This window comes from Rhinolophus sinicus, chromosome 6 (assembly GCF_057876585.1).
Source record: "Rhinolophus sinicus isolate RSI-liver-muscle chromosome 6, RSI-T2T, whole genome shotgun sequence".
NCBI classification, from domain to species: Eukaryota; Metazoa; Chordata; class Mammalia; order Chiroptera; family Rhinolophidae; genus Rhinolophus; species Rhinolophus sinicus.
Genome location: NC_142506.1, coordinates 2,368,148 through 2,383,564, shown reverse-complemented (window position 1 = coordinate 2,383,564; position 15,417 = coordinate 2,368,148). Strand labels below are relative to the sequence as shown.

The 15,417-nt window shown below is 48.8% G+C and overlaps 1 long non-coding RNA gene across 3 annotated transcripts in view; it reads right to left on the bottom strand.

Annotated features, from left to right (window-relative positions):
• Nucleotides 1-2,573: 2,573 nt before the first annotated feature.
• LOC109443731 (uncharacterized) overlaps nucleotides 2,574-15,417 on the bottom strand; it is a 25,470-nt gene continuing 12,626 nt past the window's right edge. For 2 of the 3 annotated variants that reach the window (XR_016021466.1, XR_016021468.1), the window contains exon 3: nucleotides 14,650-15,380. This is a non-coding gene — a long non-coding RNA (uncharacterized LOC109443731). Of the gene's footprint in view, nucleotides 11,075-12,435; nucleotides 13,646-14,649; nucleotides 15,381-15,417 lie in introns of those variants that run through there. The other variant, XR_016021467.1, reaches the window with a different exon arrangement.

Below are 15,417 nucleotides of genomic sequence, written 5' to 3'. Positions count from 1 at the left end.
CTAGCGTTTGGCTGGAACAGCATGTAGTAAGCACCGCCCACCGTGAGATCGTCCTCCTATCAAACAGACAGAGGCAGGAGGAGGGGAAAGGAGGGAGGCGGAGCAGCAGAGACTCCCGGAAAACTTTCGCTCCAGGGGCGGGCCCATCGGGAGGGGCCTCCGGCCCGCGACTTTCTTTTCCCTTAAGGCGCGCAGCTCAAATTTCACCCCCTTGGTAGAGGGTGACCCGGCCCCAGCGGCCTCCCTACAGAATCACCCCGCCCCCCCGCGCCGAGCCCGGCTTGAAGTCCTTCCGGGGACTGAGCACCCACAAGCGTTGTCGCCAACGCTCAAAGGGATATCTAAGTCCTTTTACAGGTTGGGGAACTGAGGCACGCACGGTCGCGGCACAGTCATAGGGGCTGGGCAGGGGCGTGAGGTAGCTGGTCTCGGAACCCGGCCCGGGAGCCGACTGCCCCAGTGCTGCTGCGCGGTCCCCATCGCTGATGGGTAAAACCACTCCCGACTTTGGGGCCCCAGCCAGCCATCCACATCAAGGACTCGGAACAGGGCCCCGGGTACAGGACTGCCGTGCTCAGGTCCAGGACCAAGGCGCCCAGCTCGCTAGGTAGGGGCGGAAGCCACTTAAGGACTTAAACCCCTCTATGTTGAACACAAATACAACTTAAAAAGGAATTTACATACACACGTTGGAGTGTGCATAGCATATTTTGAAAGATACACAGGAATTGTAAACAGTGGCACCCAGGGCAGCCTGAGAGAACAGAGGAGCAGAAGACACTCTGTCCCTTGTGTCTTTTTGTGTTCTGTTTGAATTTTTCACCATATGCACATATTTCTTTTTCAATTTAAAAATATAATGGAGGACAGGAATGGTTATCTCAGCAAATACAGCAGCCATGGAAAAACTATCTGAGCCATCGCTGTTGCTTTAAGCCAACAAGCACTTATTGACTCTCTGTTATGTGCCCAGTGCTATTCTATGACTTATTTTATTATTCATATTTTTTATAAAATAATAATATGCTATCCCTCATCCCTGACCAGAGCCAGTGGAAAACCGAGTCTTTATTGAATTATTTTCCAAGGAGTAGGAATGAGTTATAAACAGAACACAGATTCAGGGCAAAACGGGTCTCCACCTGTTTTGGATTTCCAGTGTACCAGACAGCCAGCAGGGGTTTTCAACAGAGAGGCCCAAGAGCTGAAGGCAGGGGCCCCCAGGACCCCACAATAAAGCTGCCCAAAATGCTGCTCCATATTGTGAAGAGTGCAGGCTGCCAGTTACAGAGGACAGAAAACAGACATTAAAAGAGGCCAACCTGGAGACCACCTTTCTGTTTACTAGGTGGGATGCTTCCTGACTCATGAATCATTGAATACAGCCAATTGGATCTAAAAAAAAAAAAAAGAAAAAAAAAAGAAGGCTGCCCTTTCCGGAGGTCTGTGTGCATGGAATAACGGTCCATGTTTAGCTCACACGTCTTCATTAAGACCCATGCACGGTACAGTAGCTATTCTGAGTGCTGAGGTCCAGAGAGGACACCACTTGGCTGGGGTCACACAAATGGCCGGTGCTATTTACGGATTCAAATCTGGGGCTGTCTGCCTCCATAGCTTATGCTCTTTCCATAGTCCTTCTTTGTTCTTATTCTCTCCAAAGTGGATAAGACAAGCAATTTGGAAACAGGATTGAAAGCTGGCAAAGGAAATAGTTATTTTTGTACAGTGTGTCTCTGTTTAAAATGTACTCACTTATATTCATTTATTTTATTGCTCCAGCAATCTGGGAGGGAGAGAAGGAAGAGACTAATCTGCATTTTATCTCTGAGAAAACTGAAGGTCAGAGGATGTAAGGGCTTGCCACAGCACAGACATCAAACGGGTGGTCCCAGGGCTGTCTTGTTCCTGGGGTTGTGTTCCCATTGCAGCTTTAATATTTCCTGAATGTTGAGAATTCAAAGAATATACCAAACCTGCTCCCAGGAGTTTGCAGATACCTAAAGTTGGATTGGAAAAAGCCTCTAAAATCATCAGGTCCAACCTCACACTCACACGGGCACCCCTCCACAAAAGTCCTAACAGAGGCAGCCAGTTTGATGATACGGAGCCCTGTTGGAAAGGTCTCCAGGGCAATGAGGCAGCATCTGCTTCCCTGGACTACTGATCACGCAGTCTCGAAGACGAGGTCCAGTGCCCAGACAGGCTTCGTGGAGTTGAGAACTGTCACTGAAACGTGAGTCCATAGTGCAGGTGGGAACACCCACTCCTTCACTCACTAACGACATAATCTCAATGTCTGCATCTGTAAAATGGGGAGAATCATGGGGCTGTTAGTGGAATGAAATAAAATCAAGTGTGGGAAGGCACTTTGAGACGGACAGATCTAAGTTCCGTCTCAACTCTGTCGCGTGCACTTGTACGGCTCTGGAGTAGGGCAACCGTCTATCTTGATTTGGCTGGGACACTCCCAGTGTATGCCTGCTGTCCTGGCATTGCTATCCACACCCCTAGTTCCCAAGCCATAAGGGAAGAGATTCATTTATTCAACCATATTTATTTAGCACCGCTAAGAACCAGCCACTTGAGCAGGACTTTCATATCTACGAGTATTCCCTCACAATAATACAACCTGACGGGTAATGTGCAATATGCTGGGCAAAAATTTCTTGTATAATCCTCACAATGACCCTATAAAGTAGGCTGTTCTAATGTAAAGGGGACTAAGCGATAACACTTCCTGAGTGTGGGACAATTGAGAAATAAGACACAGCAATGAGACAGTGGAAAGTTAAAAGTCAATTTTATCACCAATAAGTCGTTGGAGAGGGTGCTTTAGATCTGGAGCCAATAGTTTGGTTTTGATTTACTATTAGTAAATCCTTCACCTCCGATTACTCAGACTCAGGCTCAGCCAGCGCATGAGAACCAGAGGCCTCCCCTCAGTGGCCCAAAGTCACACAAACTAATGGAGACGAAGGTGGGGATCAACGCCCAAATAAGCGCCAAAGCGCATTTTAAACCTCACAACCGCTCAGAAAATAACTATCCTTTCAAAGGTGAATGTAAAGTGATGGAGGGGGCTCAGTCAGTGAGCGGCCGGCCAGGATTCCACCTCAGGCCTTTCCGGGTTCAACTGCTGCTTTCAGGGATGCGGTGCCTTCAGGGAAGGTCTCGGGAGTAAGATGGGCTGGGTGTCACCTCCCTGTGCAAACAGCCTGTCACACCAGACTGGAGTGGAGCAGGGAGGCGGTGAGATTGCAACGAAAGGAGGGGACGCCGCAGCCAGCCAGAACGCGGGCCCCTGGAGTCCGGCGCATCTGCGAGTCCCAGCGCCCAGCACAAGCTCTGACACAGCACACTCCCGGTGAAAGCTACGTGAATCGACCCATTCAGTACAAGCACGAATGAATGAAACTCTAGAGCCCGCCGCAGGGGTCTACAGCGGCTCCGCCAGCCGGGCTTCCAACTGGCCAATCAACGCCTTCGCTCGCCCGCCCCGCCCCCCGGCTTTCCTCCGGTTGCGCGGAAATCCCGGAACACCGGACTTCCGAGGCGGCCTCGGTGAGAGTGCGCATGCCCTAGACTTGATGGCGGGGCGTCCTTTTCCCGCGGCGCCCAAGGGGCGGATTTGAAAGTGATAGGTTGGGAGACGAAGCAGAGCTCCACCTGCCTCCCCCGACCAGCTCCTCCCGCAGAACCGAAGATTCCTTTTGGCCACTATCCCCACCGCGACGCCCCTACAAGACTAGGGCAGTCGGACCCAATCGGAGCCGCTTCACACAGTGAGACAACATTGAGCGAACGGAAGTGACGCACAAGAGCAAGCGGAAAGGCTGAGGCCCCGCGCTTGTTGCCCTGGAAACCGAGCTTCTCGCCTGCGTCCCAAGTGCGTCAGCGGCCCCGAGGTCCCTGGCGCAGGGATGGTGCGCGCCCCGCGGCGTTGTAGCCGCGAGGTCACGCTGCCGGGTGGGAAGGGAATTTAGGGCCTGCCCCGTGTGCATTCATTTATTCAGCCCAGGAATGTATTGTGGGCGCGACAAGGGGGAGAATCAGACCCGCTCACATCTCCTCCAGCCCGCTGGTCGCCCTCCTGGGAAGTCGTACCCCACCTGCTCATCTACTCAGTTGTCAAGCCCCAGCCTCCCGATCTCAAAGCAACCCCCCTGCTCGTTTTTCCCTAAGCCGTGCCCTTCCACGCTCCATGTCTCCTCTAGCACATTCCTGCGCTTTGGCATTACCCTGAAACAAGCACTCCTGTCCATCTTCCCTGAAACAAGCACTCCTGTCCGTCTTCCCAGGCAGCTGTTGGTCTGTGATGGACGTGTGGGTGATGGATGGTCTGTCTTCTGTCTACTCTTCTGTTTCCTTATTCTTTACAAAGCATACATACACTGATTTCATAATGAAAAAGAAATCTCTTTTTCAGAGACCACTTCTTTGTCCTCAGAGTTTGTTACTTTTGGAAACACTGTTTTGGGTTAACTCATGTATATAATTTCAGACGTAGAACACTGGCACGAATTGTAAAAAGAACGCCCATACACGATTTATCCATATTCACCAATTATTTACACTTTTGCCTCATTAGTTTTATAGATATCCCAATTATACACTTCATAGCTATTTTCCCATCCAGGGTCACAGGTTGCAATTAGTTATTATATTGTTTTTTAGTATCCTTTTATCTGGAACAGTTTCTCAGTCTTTTTTCTTTCATGACTTGAATCTGTTGGAAAAATACGGGCCAGCTATTTTGTAGAACGTTCCTCAATTTGAGTTTATCTAATGCTTTCTCAAGATTAGATTCACATTACGTATTTTTCGGCAAAACACCACAGCCCGTGCTGTGTGTCCTTCTTGCATTATCTCAGGAGGCACGTGACGTTGGTTTGTCCCATTGTCCATGATGTTAACTGGGACCACTTAGCTAACGTGGAGTAGGCCAAGTTTCTCCACTGTAAAGTTCCTGTTTTTCCCCATGGTAATTAATAAGTAACTTGTGTCTTTTTAAAGATACTTTGAGATTACATAAATAGCCTCTTCATCAAACTTTCACCAATGAATTTAACATCCACAGCTATCTCAAAAATGATTACCAAAGAGTCTAATAATTAGACTGTCATTTACTATTTACATTTGAAACAATGCACATGCACTGTGACATTTTCTGGGAAATAACATGTGTATACCCAGCAGATAGTAGGTGATCAGTACATATCATGTACTATGTTAGGTTTCCTTCCCTTATAGATTAATAAGGAGGTTTCCTGTTTCATAAAGTATAATCAGAAACACTAGGTTAATTTGCTATCCAGATTACTATTTTTCCTGCTAGCATCTACCTCAGTGCCTGTCACATATCAGCAATAAGTTTTTGAATTAGCAAAGGGAAACATACATACACCAAGAAACTATATAGAAAAGACTGAAAAATTATAAATGTGAGCAACTAATACTTAAGCGTTCTCATCAATGCACAGTAGTCACTCGTAGAACTAGAAAGCTTATAAAGATAAGTTATAATATAGACAACTTAAGAAAATCGGGGTGGGAGAGGTACAGGAGGGTAAAGGGGGTCAAATCTATGGTGAGGAAGGAGACTTGACTTCGGATGGAGAACACACAATGCAATATACAGATGATGTACTACAGAAATGTACACTTGAAACCTGTATGATCTTATTAACCAGTGTCACCTCAATAAATTTAATAAAATTTTAAAATTTTTAATTAGAAATAAGTGAACAAAATCAGATTTTACATTTGAAAATAAAGTTTAAATTAAAATTTTCAAAAAAGAAAATAATCCTGAGGATATACGAGTAACTGCAATTCCATGTGTGACCACCAGATGTCAGAACAAGCTAAATAGCTATTCTAGAGAGACAAACATCCGCGTCTGGCCTGAATTAGGATCTAATTGCCTCAAATTGCCTCCAAAACCTTGGATTTTGTCATTTTGTCAGGGGAGCCTGGATCAGTTAGTTCTGGGCAAATTCAGAGTAGACTGAAGCTAGGAAGGAATTCATAAGAGAGATTTAGCTGAATTGGCAGTGGTTTAATTCTTGAACTGGGTGGTTTTAGAATTCAAATGATTACATTACATTACATATTTTACATGTTACATGTCAAATAACATATATTAATCCAATTGGAAATATATATTGTTTATTACATATCAAGTTAGTATAATTCCAACTATGTTTTTCTTTATACCTTTTGTGTGTCGTATTACAGCATGAAGGCTAACTTTCAAAAGGAAGACAGGCTACATCTCTGCTATCTGCCAACTTGATGCAGGATTTCTCTGAATTATTCAAATAATATTGATCAAGTGGAAGCGGGTTTTTTTGTTTGTTTGTTTGTTTACCTCAGTTATCCATACCTTTACCATTTCTTTCCTTCTTCCTCTGAAACAGAGAAAGAGGCTTCAGGTCACTGTTTGTACCATGGTGGTTACCAGGGGCTGGGGGCGGGAGAAATAGGGAGATGTTGATCAAAGGTACAAACTTTCAGCTAGATGGTAAGTCCTGGAGATCTAATGCACAGCATGATGACTATATTAACAACACTGCACATATACTTTAAAGTTGCTAAGAGACTAGATCTTAAACGGTCTCACCACAAAAAAGGAAATGGTAATTTTGTGACATGACAGAGGTGTTACCTAACACTGCAGTCGGTGGTTATCATATTACAATGTATAAATGTATCAAATCAACGTGTTATACACTTTAAACTCACACAGTGTCGTATGTCAATTAGATCTCAATTTTATTTTATTTTATTTATTTTTTTTTTAGATCTCAATTTTAAAAAGAAGATTCATATCAAACTGAAACAATGGCAATGGGACATCTCTAAATCATATGTCACCTGGTAGGAAGCAATAAAGAGAACACAGCATCACTTCTGTGACCTTCCTGCCAAAGATGCGTGACCTGGATTTAATCATGAAGAAATATCAATTTGGTCCCTCAACCAAGTTAGGGACATTCTACAAAATAACTGGCCTGTGATCTTCAAAAGCGTCAAGGTCATGCAAGTCAAGGAAAGACTGAGGAACCATTCCAGATTAAAGAATATTGAAGGGACAGGACAACTAAAGGAGACCTGTGATTCTGGATTGGATCATCTTGCTAAAAAAAAAAAAAACTATTGGAACAGCTGGTGAAACACAGCCTGAGAATCAGATGGTAATAATGTATTCATGTTAATTTTCTGACTTTGATGGCTGTGTCGTGGTTATGCAGGAGAAGGTCCCTGTTTGTGGAAAATATACACTAAACTCTTTAGCGGTGTCGGGGCAACAGGTCAGCCACTTATTCTAAAATGCTTCAGAAAAGTTATTTGTAGTGTACTTGAAACTTAAGTTTGCAGTTGTTTAAAAATCATTAAAAAGAGAATTCCAAAGAAAGAATGTCCAAGCAGTTAAAAATACACCACAATTTCCTGGCCTGACTCAAACACTGAATGAGAACATTGGAGGTGTGGCCTTGCAATGTGTTTTTGTAAAAGCACAACCAGGTTTGGGAAGCAGCTACGCGTGGTCTAAGAAAAGGAAGAACAGCTTGGACGTGCAGGCCAATTTCCTTGCGTCATCCTTTATCCAGATCATCACTGAGGCAGCTAAAAAAAACCTGTTCCATACAAGTTGCCGAGTGAATTTCAGCCTCCACCAATCTGTGAGGTCTTCCTTTTCCATTCCTCCCATTAAACTGGAGACGTTTCTTCTCCCGTTTAAAAAAGTACCACTGGAAACAAGAAAACTAAGAATCTCTTTGAAGGTGCTCATTTTGGTGCACTCCCCAAGTCAGCTTAGGGGCGCCGGGCCTTCATTCTGTGTCTGCCATGAAGGGAAGACTCCTGGGACCTCAGCTGGTCCAGGCCACACTCTTGGTATTTTGTGGTCCCCTTTGCTTTGACCATTAAGACACAGCCCCAGGCTACAGAAGCTGTTCCCCGGGGTGGGGGCTCTTGGGGGACTTCTTCCCCTCGCTCACAATCCATAGGAAACCTGCTGTAGCTCTACTTTGCTCAGTGAGAGAATTGCTGCCTTTTTTCTTTCCTGCCTGGATCCAATCGCTGCTCCAGTCGTCTTTATGGACCCACACAACCCCCAAAGGACACTTCAGGGAGCCTCAGAAGGCCACTTTCAATAGGACAGAACAACAGCTTCAAAAATTGCTCCCTGTGGTTGCAGGCAGCCCTAAACATTCTTGAAATGGGTGGACTGTCTGCCACGTGACTGAGAGTTCAATAAAGTTGTTCAAAAGCACGTCTCCCTGCCCACCGGCCCTGCCACGGCTCAGCCTGGCTCCACTGCTGGTTTTCGGACTGTCATTCTTCCTGTACCTCTGAGTGTCTACAGATACTCTCTCTCTTCCCTATCACGCTCATCGGACGCATTTCTACTCAATCCTAGAATTTTATGCCAAACCTCGTCCTCTGCAAAGCCTCCCGACTCCCCAAGCGCAGGGAAGTACTGTCCCTGGCACCCCCTCCCCCAACCCCTCTGCGTCTCTGAGCCGTAGGACTTTCTGCCTCCTGTGATGGACTGTTCTGTTATCTGACCTGCTCACAGTTCCATGAGTTTTGTCACTAGCACAGGGACCAGAACGAAGTAAGGACATCAGCAGAGGGCTGTTACGTGAGTAAGAGGAGGAACGACCAAGGGATATGGGCTACAGCCAGGAAAGCAGGCTTGGGTCGGAAACCCTGGGCTGACATGGGGAACATAAGGACCCCAGACGCCTCAGGGACCGAGTCGCCTCCTCCAGGGATGGCTGTCGTTCATGCAGACCACACTCACTTTCTGACGCTGTACGAACAGTAGCTCCCACTGACTGAGCACTTACACCAGGACAGACACGATTCTAAGAACTGTATGTGCTGTCTCCGTTTTAAGGCCTCAGTTTCCCCACTGGAAACCCCAGTGTCCACATGGATTCTTTTGGATAATTAATGAATCTGCTTGCACTACACTGCAGGGGAGCACAGAGTCCTGTTCCTGAACTTAGCAGACGGCGGGATTTAAACCCAGGGGGGAATGGGCATTAGAAATACCCTGTGTCAGACACAACAGGCCATGGAAGCAGGGTCGGGGTCCAGCCTCAGGGCGGGACCTCCCACTTGGGAAACAGGGCTAAGAAGAGATGCCCTAGCAAACAGACCATGAGCATCTTGAAACCTCCCAACAACCTTCAAAATATGCATGATCGCCCCTGTGGAAGGCGACCAATGGCCTCAAAGACGCCAACACCCGAGTCCCTAGAACCTGCGACCACGTGACCTCACCTGGCAAAAGGGACTCTGCCGATGTGATTGAACTAAGGCTGTCGGCTGGCAGATTACCCTGGTTATCCAGTGTGCGCCCAATGTCATCTCAAAGTCCCTATGAAAGGAGGAAGGAGGGTCCGAGTCAGAGGAGCTGTGACGACACACACAGAGGTCAGAGAGGGAGGGAGGGAGAGATGCTTGAAGGTGCTATATCACTGGCTTTGAAGATGAAGGGCCACAAGCCAAGGAATGCAGGTGTCCCTAGAATGTGGGAAAAGCAGGCAATGGGTTCTCCTTTAGAACCTCCAGAAGAAACACAGCCCTGTTGACACTGATTTTGTTTGGAACGTCTGTCTTCCAGAACTTAAGATAGTAAATTTGTGTTGTTTAGGCAACTAAGTTTGTGGTGATTCGTCACAGCAGCAACAGTAAACTAACACAACGCCCATTTTACAGATGGGGAAACCGAGGCTCGTTGTAGGGCTCCCCGGGTAGCACAGGGAGAGCCGGGACTTAAGCGGAGGTGCAAAACCCACATTCACGCCCTGACTCCACCTGGAGCGTCCCGGATCTCAGTGCCAGCACAGCCCTCAGACAGGGTCTCACCCTGGATCCTCTCAGAGACACGTTGGCTACTCACAAGGAGCCATCTTCCAGAGGACACCTTCTGTCCAGTTGCAGCCCCCCACCCGTCTGCCGTGGTTGTCACCACTGCCAGGCTCTGCTGCTGCTTGGTGGCCTGCAGGGTCTCTACAGGAGGGCTGCAGTGTGTGTGTTTGTGGCGGGGAGGGTTTGAACACCATGCGGCATTTCTTCAGGCTGGATTCCAACTCAGGCCAGACTCCCAGCCCTTCCATCACCAGGCTGATGCAGTTAAAAAAAAAACAACAACCCAAACCCCAGCTTTTTGCAGAACTTTTGCTCCATTATCAGATGTTGGACTCCAGCCTCTGAGAGCTCTTGTAAGTACTTCTCCTTCTTCCAGTCGAGGTGGGTGATGTCAGCCCTGGGAACGGAGTGTGCTGGGAATACATTTCCTTTTAGAGGGACGTGTCTGAGGCAGAGCAGTCAGGAAAAAGTGGGTCAGTACTTGGCTTTTTTTTTAAACAAGTACACTCATTTCCAGAGCTTTATTTGGGCACAAGGCCAAGTAAGCTTGGCCTTTTCAAGGCTCCGCCATCCTGCCCATGTTCCAGCCAGAGACCGTGGAAAATGACTTTGCACGTTGATTCACGAGAGCTGGGCAGAGAGCCCGGCATTGGAGCGACTCACACTGAGATGGACCAACCCCTCCTTCCCAGCAGAAAGAGAGTCTGAAGGGTGAAGTCGTTTCCTGTTGCCACCGTAACGAATTACCACAAACTGATGATTTTATAGTTCTCTAGTGTGAAAGTCCAGCAGGTTCCAGGGCTCAGTTCGTTTTCCTGGCTCATTCAAGTTGGTGGCACAACTCAGTTCCTCGCAGCTCTAGGACTGACACCCCCACTTCCTTGCTGGCCGTCAGCTGGGGCCTAGGTGTTTCCAGCGCCGACGTCCCCCATCTTCAAAGCCACTGACGCCCAGTTAAGTCCCTGTCCGATCTGCTGTTGCACCTGACTCTTCCTCTTCTACGGGGTCCTGGGCTTGCCCTGGGCCCACCTGGATAATACCCCCAGTTCAGGGTCGGTAACCTCATCACACCCACTAAGTCCCTTTTCCATGCGAGGTGGTGGGTTCACAGGTTCTGGAATTGACGCATGGACACCTTTGGGGACCACTGTTCAGCCCCACAGGGAGGAAGAGGAACCTATCCCTAAGAACAGAAGCAACGACAAGACGTAGCCATCATTTAGGGAGCCTACATTCACTCCCCACCCCCGCACCATTCTGTGCGCTCACATCACATCCACTTATGCTCCAGGAGACGAGGCTCAGAGAAAGGAAGTGACGAGCCCGCAGTCAGAGCTGGTGGGAGGCAGAGCCTGGTCGGTCAGATTTCAAAGACCAGAGGGGCCCCTGTGGGCCTACAGTTAGTAAACAGTGATGTCAAGCCATGTCTGACTCACCCCGGAGCCCGCGGTGGGGCTGGTGCGCAGGCTCAGGCAACATCTCATCACTGCTGTGTGGCGGCCCCACTCCGTCAGGGTCCAAACATGCCACCTCCACGGTCCTCTCTGCCCCTGCCCTGAGCAGTCCTCCTGCAACCCTGTCACTTGTCCTGGGTACCCATCCTGGGAGGTGCACTCTGGCTGGGTTGGCCCGGCCTCTCCCACCAGCCTGGTAGTCCCAGGGCAGGCGGGACCTTCGCCCTCCCTACAATCCCAGCACAGGCCTGAAATGGGACTGTCCCTGGATGAAGACCCCTCTAGAAATGGGCCGCTTTCCCTCCGCCCATCCGTGTACACCTTGCCATGTACACCGGATCGTGTCACGGCAGCGGCGTGATCTCAGTGTCAAGTCCTCAGCCAGAGACAGGGCCCCTCAGGGAGGGGAGAGCAGGAGTGAGGGAGCCCAGTACCCACCCCCCGGCTGGGCTGCACCACACAGCCGGGGGCTTTGGCCTCTTTGGGCCTCGGTTTCCTGGTCTACACGACAGAGCTAGTCCCAACAGCCACCTGTAGCAGTCTTGGGAGGGCTCTGTGAGTTAGAGCGGGGCTTGGTACAGCTCAGGGACGACCATGAGGGTTAGCTGTTACTGTCATTATTTTTAAGAAAAGAGTTTGGGGTCAGAGAGAACTGGCTCTGGATCCCAGCTTGTTTATCTAGCAGCTGCGTGGCCTTGGGCGCGTGGCTCGCCCTGGCTCAGCCTCCCTCTTCATCTGCAACGAGGAGACAGTGAGACTTACCTCAGGCTGCGGGAAGAGGGACTGCTTCAGGGCCTGCAAGGAGCCCAGCAGAGGCTGCCAAGGCTGATTTGATCTCATCCATGCACCTTGACTAAGCCTCTCACCTCTCTGACCCTCTCAATACGCAGTTCCTGGGGCCTACTACGTGCCGGGGCCTGTGCGGGCTCTGCGAGGAGGCCTGGTGAATCGGGACGGGGACTGAGGGGCGCTGGTCAGCTCTGACGCTGGGGCCAGTGCCGCAGGGGGTCTCACCAGAGGCCCAGGGAGGGGCCAGAAAGGATGACGGAGGAGGCTGAGCTGGCCCCCAGCTGGCTGATGAAGGGTGTACCTGAGGGTGGAGCTTTAGAGGGAAGAGGCTGCAGAAGCAAAGCAAGGAGAGTATGCCCATCCTCCTTCCGGCCACAGGGAGTGAGACGAGCTGCTCTGGTGGGAGACGCCGGACGGTGTGCACTGCTTGGGGCTTTGGGGAGGGTGCTCTTGGCTGCAAGGAACAGAGAACCCATTAAGCGGCTTCAATAATCAGGACATTGCTTGTGTCACATTACAGGAAGTCAGGTAGGTCAGTTATTTCATGGGCTCCTCAGTGTCATCAAGGGCCCAGGGGCCTCCCACCTTTGTGCTTGGCTGTCCTCTGTGTGTCCAGTGTCCCTCATGGCTGCGAGCTGGTTGCAGCAGCTCCAGGCATCATATATATATATATATATATATATATATATCAAACCCAGAAGAAGGACAAGGGGGTTGCTCTGTTTTATGCCTCTTTTTGTTAAAACTGAGATGTAATTCACATAAGTATAACTTCCCATTGTAAAGTATACACGTCAGTAGCTTTTAGTATATAACCATTTCTAGGTGCACAGTTCAGTGGTGTCAAGTCCTTTCACACTATTGTGCAACCAGCACCACCATCCGTATCCAGAACTCTTCCTGTCCTTACGATTTTAACCACTACTCGAAGTCCCCTTCCACTTTCCAAGACTCCTGTGATTACACAGGGTGCACCCGATAATGTAGAAGATTCTCCCTGTGTTAGTGTCAGTTGATTAGCAACCGTAATTTAAGCTGCAACCTCACTTCCCCTTTCCCACGTGACCGAACGTGTTCACAGGTTCCCGGGGGTAGGCCGGGATATCTTTGGGCGCCATCATTCAGCCCACCACACGGTGTGAAGAACTGCTGGGCACATAGCAGGCACGTCCAGGTATCTAGATAAGCGTGCACACTCTGGGAGCCGCAGGGACTGCACCCCTTTGAAGGTGGAGTCCAGGTGGGTTTATGCCCTGATCTTTGCACTCCTGAAATAAAGCTACTTTAGTCGGGGTGGTCAACAGATTCAGGAGAGAACACGCAAAAAAAAAAAGTATTTCCATGGAAAATCCAGCGCTGAGTTAGCACTGTGTTCTTCTGTCCTGATGATGGGATTTCTCACTAAAAGGCACCGTTGATTTCGGAGCAGGGGAGAAGCCGGTGTCTGAAAGCAGCCTGTTGGATCCATTTAGCGCACAGGAAGCAGTGTGTCTGGCACGGTGGCCATTTGACTGAAAGACATTTGAAAAAACTCAACTGTAAAGCCTTATTTTTCTGATCTCTACTGGGCTGCCTTGAAATAAACCAACTCTGGATGCGCCTTAAATCCCTGCCCGTGGGGCACCGTGAGTCTCAGTGTAAGTGATTCACTGCCATTCTCCCAAACATTTACTGAGCTTCTGCTACGTGCCAGGCCCAGTGCCAGGAACATACACAAGACATGGTCCCCGCCTTTCAGAACTCAAGGATGGCCTTGTATTTGTTACATGCATTGGGAAAGAAATGGGGGTAAAATGTCATCATAAGCTGCTGGGTTTTGAGGACGCTTTCCCTCCCTCTGACCTAAGTATGATTCAGACCATGCCTATTTCCCTTCAGATTGAAAATACTCAATGTGCACTCCTGGAAAGAACTATGAGTGTTTTCTTTCAAACATGACATGGGCTGGGACAGCCAGAGGAACTTACTGAGACACGATGGATAAAAATTCAATACATTGACTAGCGAGGGTTGACATGTTAGCCATATTTTTTATCGTAAAATGTATTGCAAGAATCTAAAACTGAGGAAAACAAGAACAACGTTCCAGGGTGGCCAGTCAGCTCCGTCGGTTAGAACACGATGCTCATTAACACCAGGGTTGCTGGTTCGATCCCCACACTGAATTAGCTGGCACTGACCCACTGCTCCCAGGGGACACAGCGTTAGGTGTCTGTCAGCCGCTGGGCACATGTTCATCCACTGGACAATAAATACCTGTGTTTTATGTGTGTTCCTATGTAAAGACACTTTAACATACACGGCTGATTCCTCAACATTCCTTAATATTGAACTCACGCAGAAACTGGAGCTACCCATGGAAAATTATTTTCCAAAAGCTTTTTCAGACTTTTTCTAACCCAGATTTCCAGTTAACAGGGTTATAACCACAGTACGAGCACAGGGTGAAAGCTTCATAGCCTGCTTTCCACTTAACAAAAGTATTTTCCATGTTGTTGCAAGTTATGTACAAACATTATTTTCCAAACCTTTACGCAAACTTTTTATTTCTGACATTAATAACCCCATTCTCCCCTTGCCAAAAAGAAAAATCAGCCAGATCGACGACGGGAGGTAGTGGAGGGCAGGTGGCAGATTGGGACAAATGTGTGCGTCTCATTTTTAACGAGTAAGCCCATCAGGGCTTTGTGCACTTAACCAAACACCTACCACTGCACAGGCGAATTGTCCCCACTTTTTCCAAATTCCGATCAGTTCCTTGGAGACAGTGTCTGAGGCAGAGTTCCTGGATGGCAGGCAAAGGCCTCTGAAGGCCGCAGTGACCTGCCGCCAAATGGCTTTCCAATGCGTCAGTGCCCTCTGTGTCGCCCCTGCCACGGACACGGGACAGCCTGTCACACGCCAGTACCATGGCACCGCTGCTGCCTCGTCATCCTTTACTCATCACAGTCATCAGAAAGTACCACAGAGCTTCTGGTCAGGAGGAGCTCCCACCAGGGTGTCCACACTGAGCTGGCCAAGCCTGTGGCTTTTTCATGGCCTTCGCAGCTTCTTCCAGGTCACACCGGAAGGAAGACAGAGAGCTGAGGGCCCAGGTGCTGAAAGGGCCCTTCCCTCGCTCTGAGGGCATGACAGGCTCCGCTCTACTTCTGACTGGCTTTCCCTGAATGTGCCGCCCACGGTGTTAGCTGTGGTTACGTGTTTGCTTGTTGCTTAAAATAAGGCAAAGGAGTCCCAAGAGACTTCCTACAAAAGGAAAAAAAAAGTCTTGCTCAAAAGATCG